Source organism: Bidens hawaiensis, unplaced genomic scaffold (assembly GCF_021521415.1).
Source record: "Bidens hawaiensis isolate Kalapana, Puna unplaced genomic scaffold, B.hawaiensis_p1.1 tig00001961_1, whole genome shotgun sequence".
Classification (NCBI taxonomy): domain Eukaryota; kingdom Viridiplantae; phylum Streptophyta; class Magnoliopsida; order Asterales; family Asteraceae; genus Bidens; species Bidens hawaiensis.
Window position 1 is genome coordinate 1,553,459 of NW_027491109.1, and position 13,544 is coordinate 1,567,002.

The following is a 13,544-nucleotide window of genomic DNA, read 5'->3' on the forward strand; positions in this document are numbered from 1 at the left end:
GCGAGACCGATGACCAAGCTACTAGAGAAAGACACTCCATTTGTCTTCTCTGAACAGTGTATCGAGGCATTTGATCTTCTAAAAGACAAACTCGTTAACGCCCCAATCATGATTGCTCCCGACAGGTATGTGCCATTCGAATTGATGTGCAACGCGAGCGACTATGCCGTTGGAGCCGTGCTTGGACAACGGAAGGAGAAGCACTTCCACCCGATCTACTATGCGAGCCGGACCTTGAACAGTGCTCAGAGGAATTACACAACCAACGAGAAAGAGCTTATAGTTGTGGTGTTTGCATTTGATAAGTTTAGGTCATATCTTGTTTTGTCCAAAACAATCATCTACACGGATCATGCTGCATTCGTTATCTTTTCAGCAAGCAGGACGCTAAGCCTCGTCTTATCCGATGGATCCCGCTGCTTCAAGAGTTTAATATCGAAATCCGTGATAAAAAAGGGGCTGAGAATGTAGCGGCCGATCATTTTTCACGTCTTGAGAGAGCCGAGATTGGAGATGTTGGGGTCATCATCAATGACCATTTCCCGATAGAGAATCTCATGTTTGTCAAAGCCCAGGATGACGGCTACCCGTGGTTTGCTGATATCGCGAACTTCCTTGTCGACGGTTCCCTCCCTAGGAGGATGTCTCACCAGCAAAAGAAGAAATTCTTTGCTGACGTAAAGTTCTACATCTGGGACGACCCGTTTCTTTTTCGTATAGGTGCTGATCAGCTTGTGAGGAGATGTGTGGATGTTGAAGAAGGGTAGCGAATTCTGAGCCACTGTCATGAGAGACCGACAGGAGGTCACCATGGTGCTGTTCTTACAGCTAAGAAGGTCTTCGATTCAGGATTCTATTGGCCTTCGATTTTCAAAGATGCTCATGCGTTCGTTAAAAGCTGTGACCGATGCCAGCGTGTCGGTAACATCTCATCCCGAAACGAGATGCCCCAGAATGCTATTCAGGTTTGCGAGGTTTTTGACATTTGGGGTATTGATTTTATGGGCCTGTTCCCGTCTTCTAGAGGGAACAAGTATATACTTGTGGCAGTTTATTACGTTTCCAAGTGGGTCGAGGTCAAAGCCTTGCCCACTAATGACGCCCGAGTTGTAGTGAAATTTCTGAAAAATCTTCTCTCTTTATGGTGTACCGAAAGCCTTGATCAGCGATCGAGGTACTCACTTCTGCAACACGCAGATGGAGAAGGCGTTGCAACGATATGGGGTTACCCATCGGCTTGCTACTGCCTATCACCCACAGACTAATGGGCATGTAGAGGTGAGTAATCGGGGCATTAAATGCATTCTTCAGAAGACGGTTGGGCTAAACCGAAAGGATTGGTCCAACAAATTAGATGATGCTTTGTGGGCTTTCCGTACAGCGTACAAAACTCCGACCGGTTCCACACCATTTCAGATGATTTATGGGAAAGTCTGCCATCTACCTGTTGAGTTGGAGCACCGTGCTTCTTGGGCACTTCAAACAGTTAACCTCGATCTTTCATCCGCTGGCGAGAACCGTTTTCATCAGATACATGAGTTAGAGGAACTTCGCGATCATGCCTATGCACACTCCTACAATTATAAGCTGAAGACCAAAGAGCTGCATGATAGAAAGTTGAGAGGTGATAAACAGTTCAAGTGTGGGGATCGGGTTTTGCTATATAATTCCCGATTACGGTTATTTCCGGGAAAGCTGAATTCCCGATGGTCAGGCCCTTTCACCATTACTGAGCTATTCCCGTTGGCACAATTGAGATTGAAGACGAAAGCGGGAATTTTAAGGTGAACGGTCAGAGGTTGAAGCACTACATAGGCGAGCCGGTAGCAGATCAGACAGTCGAGGTGTTCTGCCTTGACCTGTTCACCGAGGCTGAGGCATAGACGCGTTGGATGCATCACTCGGGAGACCGCCCGAGTTGTAGAGTGTGTATTATGATTTTCTTTGTTATGTGTTTTATTTAATTTTTGTTATTTAAAAAATCAAAAATAAAAAAAATCAACAAAAAATAAAAAATCAACAAAAAAATTAAAAAACTACAAAAACACAAAAATATGTTTATTTCTTATGTTTTGTTTTCTGTTTTGTACGCCGCTACATGCGAGCGAGTTTGAGTTATTACAGGTATTATTTTGCGCATGGTAGCTCTGATGGCGTTTTGGAATTGGTTCTCCCGATTTTGCGGCCGTGAATGAAATGCTATACAGTCGCTCGATTGATACACAACTGATGAAGATTCTGCATATAAACCAGGGGAGTAACCCGTTCTCTGTTTTAATTTTGATTACTTTAAGTTTTTATTTTTATTTTATTTTATTTCTTTTCCTTTTTCTCATCGAGGACGATTTCGTTCTAAGTGTGGGGATGGGAATTTATTTTACTTAGTTGTAAAAAAAATTATAAATTATAAAAAAAATAAAAAATTAAAAAACAATAAAATAAAAATAAAAAAATAAAGAGTTTTAAAGAGAAAAATGTCCCTTGAAAATTGTTTTTTTGTTCTACGTTAAGCAGGAAATGATATTACTACCAATGTGCTAACGAACTCTCAGAACTTTTGAAAAATATTATATAATAATAAAAAAAAGGGATGGTTTGCATATCTGATTTGGGATGTGTCGGTAGGTCCAACTAGCTTTGATAGTCCTCTTTAGCATGTTTTTATATATATAATAATTTAAAAACGGTGAAACCGAATTTCGATGCTTAGGGAGGATTACCATAATCTGAAAACAAGTACATATTTATAATAATCAAAACAAGTACATCATATGTATTGTTTGGATAAATATCTTAAGGTAAAAAAAACTAATATCTTCAATCTTGATCAATGTAAATTACTTGTACATGTAGCATGTATAAAAATAGCGTTTGTCAACACAAATGTTGGTGAGAATAAATAAGTTTTAGTTTTATATATATAGAGAGATAAATCACAATTCATATGTAAATGATGAGTATTGCAATTCTTATGAAAATGTAAACAACTAAATAGATGTGAACCCGTTCTTATTGATACGAAATCAACGTACTTGGGTAAATGTATGATCATACTAGATGAGGATGAGATACTAACCACCAAACATAAAATAAACAATTAAGCACGTAGAGCATTATCATAGAGCATGCAATAATCACACATAAACATATATTGAATGGTGTTTTGAATAGCTGTGAAATAAAAATGAGTAAAATAAAGTATACATGCTACCCCAAAAATATAAAAGATGGAAAAAGGGGGATATGTAAACTCACCTGACCAAATAAGCAAAGCGGGAATGAATACGACAAGAAAGCGATAAACAACGCTCGACGAGGTATATCAACAACGAATTTCCTAAGTAATATTAATTATAGAAATAATATAAGAATTCAACAAAGAAACTAAAACTAGATAGAGGTTCGGGATTAAATGATCGAGTGAAATCTTACAAAAGTTATTTATTTCATTAATTTATTATCAAGTTTTATTATAATAAATATGATTTAATTATATAAAATTACATAAAAACACTTAAGTAAATATTTATAAAATTGTTGGATAAATTATTTAAAGAGATTTGTTTTAAATGTTTATAACAATATCTTTATCAATCCTTTAATACTAGTATATATGCTTAAATGTATATACACGAACGAAAAAGTGAGTTAAACGAGTATCATAAAGTCGGTTTTTATTAAAATGGTCTTGATTGGTTATTATCATTATTAATATAACTAAAAAAATGATTTTAATAAATGTTTACCAAAAATAAAAGAAAACGAGATGGCAGAGGTTCGAACCCGCGGCCTCTGCCCCCATAATCAAGTGTCAAACCAGCTGGGCTATCCAGCTACTTGCAAACAGATTTAGTTTCCATTAATTATGAACACAAACAAAAACAACCAGTTTTGATTAACCAAACCCTAGAATCGATTTGATCAAATAGGTTATAACTGATCAAATTAACCATAGGGTTAATGATCAGCACCAAATCGCGATCCTAAACATGTGTTTAATTACCTTGTATGATGAACAGAAGCGGGAGAACGAGGAATAAACAGGGCCGGCCAAAGATGGTGATGAATGAGATATCAATTGATCACGATAGTCAAATTAATTATGGGTAAAGGTTAGCGATGGTCGAATGATGTTGTGGATGAGTTTAATTAAAATATAAACGAGTGTTTATAGGGTTACCATGGTCAACAGGCGCGGATTCGTGATAATGACGAATTGGTTGTCACATTCTGTTAATTTCCATGTTTGCATGATGATTGAACGCCTAATTGACTCATTAACATGTAAGAATGGCCAATTCCGTATTTCCCGGCTGATTTTTATGGATTCAAATCACAATGGGGTGGGGGGGGGGGGGGGGGTCGACGGTGATAACGGGAAGGAAGAAGGAGGGAAAAGGGTTGGGTTATTTTTTTTGCAATCTGGTCCTTGATGTTTGGGTGTGGAGACAGAAGAGGCAAACACAAATGTTATGGGTAGTTTTCGTACTAATCAAATAATTATAAAGATTCAATTAATAAACATAATCAAAACCGAGCGTCGGGTAATAATTAATTATCAAAATGATTAATAAATTAATGACGAACAACGATAGTCCGGGTAATAATAATATTATATAAATAAATAAGTAAATAGATAAATAAATAATTTAAAACTAGTCGGGTTTTCGGGTCCGAAAATTGACGAATGTTACAGTTCATACAAAACGGCAAATCATGAAAATGGAAAGTTAGAAAATGATATTTTATACATATATATTGCATATATAAACAATGAAAAGCTACATTACAAGTATACAACTCAATTTTACATGTCTAAAAATATAATTTTATATATTTAAATTACCCAAAATACTCTTTATTGTAACAATGACTTCTATTAATGTAAAGAAAAGGGTAAAAGTAAAACTTCATCAAGGTTTTTTCAAGAAAGATGGGAAACCAACAAAAAACAGGAAAAAAATAACGGGTCCCTCAACCTGACCCTCTGTGCAGTATTTTTAAAATTCGAATGAAATTGAGGAAGGTGTTGACAGATCAGTCAACCCAACCAGTTTGCAAGTATTTAAGCTATCAGTAATAAAAAGAAAAAAAATTAGCAGGTCACTCACAGCATATATGCAAATATAAATCCTATTCATGACTTATTCAATTATAATAAAAAAATTAATTTGACAATATTTTTCTTCTCTATATGAAAAAGTATTTAAACACTTAAATGAAAATAAGGATTTGAATCATACATTAATATTTGTTTCTTAAGAAAAAAAATTATGTATTTCAAGATAATAATCGTTTTTAATTTAAACTTTTTAGGTCGGGTTGAGTCGGATCGACCGTGAACCCTTTCCCAAATTTTGACACATTTCAACTATTGCTAATTGTCTAACTTTTACAAATTTTGGGTTCGCCCATGAATGTTTTTCCAAATTTTTACCGATTTCAAGTATATCTAATCGCAAATCTTCTACAAATTTCAAGTCAGTTTGGTTTGACCGTGAACCTTTCCCTAAATTTGCACTCATTTCAAGTACAACTAATTGTTTTTAATTTATCCATACTCTGCAATAACTTCAAAAGAAGAAAAACTTACTACATACTAACAATGACATAAATAAAACCCGCAATAAAACATTTTTATTATAGATGAATATCGATTCTGATGTAGGGTTTATATCGAACACAAATTGAACCAACAATCATAAGATACGCTCTAAAATAGATTTAGGGTTTACATGAATAATAAACGAACATAGTTTAATATGAAAACAAACAATTGTTAAAACATTGATATCGAATCCAAATCAATAATAAACGCTATAATTGTTACAACCAGTCGAATAAATCATAATTGATAACAGTCACTTATTACTGCACCGCTTTCATAGTATTATGCATATTTTGAAGTTAAAAAGCCTTACCGTTTGTATTAGTTCTTCAAATAATGAAGAAAAAAACAATATAAGAATACTTGTATCAACCATATATATGGTGGTTCACTTGATAATTCACTACATATGTTGAAAAGTTATGCTCACATAAAAACAAATTATTTCATATCTTTCAAGATTCAAGATGACGAAAATTAGTAAAATCGAAAAAATAAATTAAAAACATAAAAAATAAAGAAAAAAGACATATATTCAGATTCTTATAGAAAAAATTTACATATCAAATATGTATAATCAAAATTGTTGATATATACACACACACATACAAATTAGGGTATAATCATCATAGAATTAGGGTTAATGATTACATTAAATATGATTGTTTAAATAGAAGCTGTGAATCGGATTCAATTTCGACATCATAAATCGGATTAGATTATCGATTTCAAAGACTGATTAGATGTTTAACGATCGTCATCAGGTCTAATTGATGTTGAATCAGATTAGATGATCGATTTCAAATATAAGATGGTCGATTTCAAATCTGATTACCTAAGATGTTGAAGATTGCTCGATTTCAAAGATCAATTGATTGTTTAACAATCGACATTAGGTTTGATACATACCTTTAAAGTTGAAGAGTGATCGATTCCATATGAAATGTTAAGCAGAATAGGTCTACGGTGAAAAGTAAGACCGCAGAATAAGGTTTGAAGATCATCAGCACGATTTAGATTTTGAAAAGAAATAAAGTTAATGAAATAAAAAAATTAGAAAATGTCATGTGGCACTTTGAAGACATTTGGTTAATTATAAAAGAGAAATTGGTGGAAAATCCACTCTTTTATTATATATGTAGAGATTTTGTAAAAAAAAATAAAATTAATGAAATAAAAAATTAGAAAATGTCATGTGACACTTTGAAGACATTTGGTTAAATATAAAAGAGAAATTGGTGGAAATACTCTTATATTATATAGGTAGAGATTTTGAAAAGAAATATAATTAATGAAAAAAATTAGAAAATGTTATGTGACACTTTAAATACATTGGTTAAATATAACAGAAAAATTTGTGGAAATCCACTGTTTCATTATGTAGGTAGAGATTTTGAAAATAAATAAAATTAATGAAACAAAAAAATTAGAAAATGACATATTGCACTTTGAAGACATTTGGTTAAATATAAAAGAGAAATCGGTGAAAATCCACTCTTTTATTACATAAGTAGATAGATAATAAAACCTATTTACATGTGTGTGAAAATATTTGAACCTGTTTCCTGGGCCCGTGTCATTCCAATGATAATTAAAGAGGAACAAATGATAGTCGGTATGTAACACCCCGGCTAAAGCGGAATACGCCCGGGTGTGACGTATAAATTGCCTAAAACACATGTGACACTATTTAGTGACAATAATATCATTAATTCATTCCAATCCTAAGTACACAAGTTCAACAAAACCAATGCAAAGAAAAACAATAAAACACATGACTTATTTATTTATTATTGAAATAACCTAACTTCTAGTGACTTCATCCGTTTCATCCTCTAATAAAGGTACCTGTAACATATATATAAAATAATGTCAACTAACTTAATAGTTGGTGAGTTCACACAGTTTAAATAATATGTAAAAATCATACAATTCCATGAAAACTTGTGAAAAACACGTAAGAGTTTTTTACACTAGAATAAATGGTCCATGAGTGTAATGAATAAATGAAGGTCTTTTCCAGTTCGGATTGTGCACCAACGTACTTAGATCGGAGTCCCTTTTCCACCAGAAACAAATGGTCCATGGGTGCAAAAGTGCGTTATATGAAACCGAACGATCGAATCTCACGAGCTAAAATAATAAAAAACACGAGAATTACTAACAAATTTTATGGAAAATAAAGGGTTAGTTTTAAGGTTCATGCATTATTATTTATATAAACTTTTACCCATTTTAGAGTATTTTAATAATGAAGTCTAACGGATTTTAACAAGTTATTATTATAATATTATATACAAGATTAATAATATTTAAGGAGTTTGTTGTTACCGGTATGATTATTAGTATAAGCGTTTGCTGATTTAGAATTTATAAAGTTACAACGACACTATATATATTATCTATATAATTATTTAACGAGTTTTAAACCAGCTGTTTGGGTTTGTAAAAGATTGGCTTTTGTTGGGTGAAAAGGTTAACGAAATCTAAAACAACATTTGTTAATCTATAAAAATAATTTTATTTATTTTATAAAGATTTATAAATATATATTTGCTTTATTATAACCAATAAAACAATTTTTTTAAAAAAATGTAAAAGGATCCGTTGTGACCCGGGTTTGAACCTGGTCTCCATGACCACACACAGCATGCCCAACCACTGGACCAGGTTGCTTTCATTGTTCACTGATGGAATCAAATAATTATAAACTAAATGCGCAACTTCATCTTCTTCATGTAAACCCTAGATTTTCAATTCTCCAGATTCGTTCTAGGTTTGGTTGATTTAGGTTATGGGGTTTTGTTAGAAGGATCAAAACACTAGTTAAACCAACCTAACAATTACCTCTAATGATGCCGGAATTACGTCGAACGATGAGTTGGCCGGAGGAAACTTGAACGAACGATTTGATTATATTAGGGTGTTTGTTTACATAAGTTTATGTTTGTAGCACATTTGGAAGGAGATTAGGGTGCTATTTATAGGCTCAGTTGATCCGTTGGGTGTTTAATTCGAGTAATTAAGTTTTGATTATAACCCAACGGTTGGGTGATTAAAACTAGTTAATTAGGTTGTTAATGGAGAAATTATTCGTTTATTATTGTTTGGCGTTAGAGGAGAAGTCATTTAGGAAGATTTAATGTGTCAAACGGACTTTTAAACGCGTCATTACGCCTTGCCGGCGCCGGAATCCGGCGGCCGGAAGCTCCGCCGGAAAAACGTGAAAGAAGAAAGGGGCAGGGTGGGGCTGAGCTTATTTTATTAATATTATATTATATTATTATTTGAATAATTTACAATTTCAACCCTTTAACTTTCATATTTCTTTTAAGTATAATTTAAAGTATATTTATATATTAAACCTTGAGCTTTAGAAAGTGTTAGAAATGGAAATAAAAGTTTAATAAATTTGAATTTATTTTCTTATTATACTTGATAGTTCGTGACTCGTTTAAGTAAAACTTTAAATATCGGAGTCTTGTAAATTAAAAGAAACGAATAGTAAACGATTGAATTATAACTTGAATTATCGAGAATATTGTATAGATAATAAACAAAATATACAAATACATCGAGACATCATAAGACGAAAATTGAAATCTATACTTATGTAAATACATATATCTATAAATAAAAACCGAAAACTTAAAACGGGTCGGGTTTTCGGGTTTGAAAAGTAACGAATGTTACACGGTACGTATCAAGAGATAACTTACCGGTAGGTTTTTCTTTTGAACAGAAACTTTTATTAAAAGGCAAAACTTAGTGTCGTTTTAAAATGAACTTTATGCACTCACTTGAATAAAACCTTCAATTTAGGTTAAAGTCAAACCAAAAACATATTAAAGGATGAAAATTGGACCAAAGTTAGACCAAAAACATATTAAATAATTAACATAACCTTTAAGTTATTTGAAAAGATAAACATATTCGTCGTTAGTGGTTTTCTTTGTAACAATAAAATTCAAAAAAGACCTCGAATTCTCATTTCGTTCTAGGTCTTCAAAAGGGTTGGGTTGGCCCTGGAAAAACTAGCAACCGTCAAAAGCCATTATTTCTATGGATGAGCAAATTGTATCGAGTACATGTACCGATTTGGTACCAGCTTTTTTTTGTTTAAGGATTGGTATTGTACCGATATTTTACCGAATTTTTGCTTTAGGTACCAAACCGGTACCAGTATCCATTTTCTTAAACTCTATACTGGTACCGGTTCGATACGGATATCACACCGATCTCATTCTTAGAGCATTCTTAATCCGTTCCCTAAAATAATGTGAGGAAGATTTGTAAATTATATAGTATAGTTATGAGTGGTTGTGGGTAGAGGAGAGAGAAAATGTTATATGGGAAAGTTAAATTTGGGGATTCACTGTACATACCGTATAAATCTTTAATATTTTTTTAAAGTAGTTGTGAGTAGAAGAGAGAAAAAATATAATGATAAAGGTATAAAATGTATTATTTAATTAAACATGAGAGAGAAAATGCAATAATTTTTAGTGTAATCTTATCTATAATATATATGAACGAAAACATAAAAATCCTACGTGTCGCAATGTGGTCGCCCCCCTTTTTTTGGAGTCACCAGATTTGCTTAATTTTTAAATGGAGGTTTCTCATGCATTTGACCCAAATTCACGGGTATGGGTCTCATCAAATCCAGATATTTCTTAAATGGGTTATAACATCTCATTAATTAAAAAGTTAATCTCACCATATATTTGATATAAAAATCCTATAAAGTAGGGATATATTAAAAATTAATATCTGATTTATTTAAAAAAAGATATATATTAATTATAATTAAAAAACCAATTTTATAGTAAAAAATAAATGGGTCTTGAGTCTCATCAAATCCAGATAGCTTTTAAACCGAGTTATAATATCTCATTTATTTGTGAAACAATTTATCATCAAACCATAAGTATATTATTAACCTTCATACAATAAAAAAAATAAAAATTCAAAAAATAAATAAATATTAGAAACAAATAATATAAAACATCTCCCGTAATACGGGGGATAAAAGTTAGTATCATATAATTACACTAAAAATCACAGTATTTTATCTCTCATATTTAATTAAATAATATTTTTATACCCTTATCATTATCTTTTCTCTCTCTTTCACTCACAACCACTTTTAGAAAATATTAAAATATTATACGGTATGAATAGTGAAACCCCAAATTTAACTTTCTCATATAACATTTTCTCTCTTCTCTACTCACAACTACTCATAACCATACCATATAATTTACAAAACCCCCTCACACAAATATAGGGAATAGGCTGACAATACTCTTAGGAAAGGGAAATATGTAAAAGTTTATAAGGAGAAATTAGATTAGAGATTCGATTTGAGAGTAGGGCTGTAAACGAGCTGAGTTGAGTCGAGCTAGGGTGTGTTCGAGCTCGAGCTCGACTCATTTCTTTATCGAGCTCGATCGGGGATAACATTTCATTAAATTAAAAAAACTAATCTCGCCAAATATTTGATATGAAAATCCTTTAAAATATGGATATACTAAAAATTAATATATTTTTTTTAAAAGATATGATTTATAATTAAGAAACAATATTATATTAAAAAAAAAGTGGGTCATGGGTTTTACCCTTTTACCAAACTCATATAACTTTTAAATGGGGTTATAACATCTAATTTATTTGTGAAACAATTGTCATCATCAAATCATAAGTATAATATAATTATTAACTTCCTTACAATACATAAAATTAAAATTATTATTTATATTAAGAAACAATTTTATAGTACAAAAAATAAATAAGCGGGACATGAGTCTCAAACCCATAACTTTTAAACGGGTTATAACATCTCATTTATTTGTGAAACCCTTTCATCATCAAATCCTAAGTAAATTACTAACTTAATTTGTTACAATAAATAAAATTAAAAATAAAAAAATATAAATAAGACACGAAAAAGAAACACAACCCCTGTAACACGGGAGATAAAAACTAGTCATATGATATATATATATATATATATATATATATAGGATCAAGATCATGAGAGAACCTTTTTGAAATTGAGAAATATGAGAACCATTTTGGACCACAAAAAACCCAAAAATAAAAAAAATCATAAAATAAAAAAACACAAAAATCAAAAAAGAATAAAAACCAAAATTCTTATTTTATCATCCCGGTTTCATAAAAAAAAAAAAAAAAAAAAAAAAAAAAAAAAAAAAAAAACTCGGTTTAGCTAAATTATATACACATATGTATAATATATACATATATGTATATTTACATGTTTTTTTTGTACACATGTGTATAATTTAAGATAAATGATACTGCACATATGTGTATATTACGTAACTAAAGATTATATAAAATTATACATATGTGTATTATTTTTTTTATTGAAACCGGAATGAAATATAAGAATTTTGGTTTTTTTACTTTTTTAAAATTTTTATTATTTTTTGTTTTATGATTTTTTTTAAATATTTTTTAAATGTGTTTTTAGTGGTCCAAAATGGTTCTCAAAGTTCTCAATTTGCAAAGGGTTCTCTTACCCTATATATATACATATATATATATATATATATATATACGGTAAAGAATGTGCTGGGAATGCTCTTAGAAGCCACACGTGATGCAAAAATATATCAAATATATTATAACTGGGTGGATATTTTAATAATGGATATGCTATTGTATAGATCGGACCTACTAATTATATCAAGATAAATAACTCAAATGCTAACGTTTAAAGCAAGCACACAGACCAAATGTTGTTCATCCTAGCTAATGTATTTCAGTTTATTTTCTTTTAAAAAAGTGATAGTATTTTATATGCTCGATAAATAAATAGGACCCGATTTTATTATATCAGGTTATATATAAAGGAATGCTCACGTTGATTATAAACATGGTTATTAGTTTCTCCAAAATATTATAGGTCGGAGTTAGAATAAGAAATGAGTGTTAATTTTCTTAGAAGTTTAAAATTAAAGATATCTAAGCCATTAGATCTAATGCGTTAAAAGTTGAGATTAAATCTAGTGGGAGAAACATAGCGTATTATAAGATGTAGGATGTTTTTTAATTAAAAAGTGAAACGATGTGTTGTAACATCTTTGTTTCATACGCTTCTTAGAAGATATTAACTTCTTATTTTAACACTATTATAATGTGATTTATTGATACTAATCATATGCTGTTTAACTTCCAAAAATATCTAACCAATAAAACTCGGGTTCTTTACCAATCGGGTCTTAATTTTTTTAGTTAGAATATGTATTCTCTTCTTTCAAAAATCATGTTATTTTCTTTGCTTAATTTTTTTAGTTACGCTACTAAACAAATGAGTATCACCGACAGATACTCATAACCCTCTCGTTGAAAGTCATCACCCATGAGAATTCGTCGGTGAAAATCTATTAGTAATATAGTTGTGGGTAATTTTGCTTCCGTTGGTCATTTTTCATTTCAGGTGTCGGAAAATCATCGATAATTAACACGGACGAGATTTTCCATCGGTATTCCCAACAGCCGCCAACGTGCGTTGTAATGTGTTATTCGATTGGTTTTGTTGCAAAGAGTCATCTTATGCCACATCAAATCATTTTTGGGCCTAAACATGTGTTAGTGGTTCATTTTGGTAACACAAAGGCACATTATGTTATAGTAAATCATTTGGTGTTAAATACTTAACTACACATATGACATATATGGTTAATAGTTCGCTATTAGGCCTGGACATCTCTTAGTTGGGTTTGTTTTGATTACATAAATACATGATAGGTTATAACAAATCATTATTGTTTTTGCTAAAAATGTGTATATAACAAATGGTTCACTATTAGCCTTGAAGGGTCTTTAATGCATGCATATGGACCTTCTTATTATTATTTGTATGATTATTAATATTATATTATTTTTGTTGCTATTATTATATGTA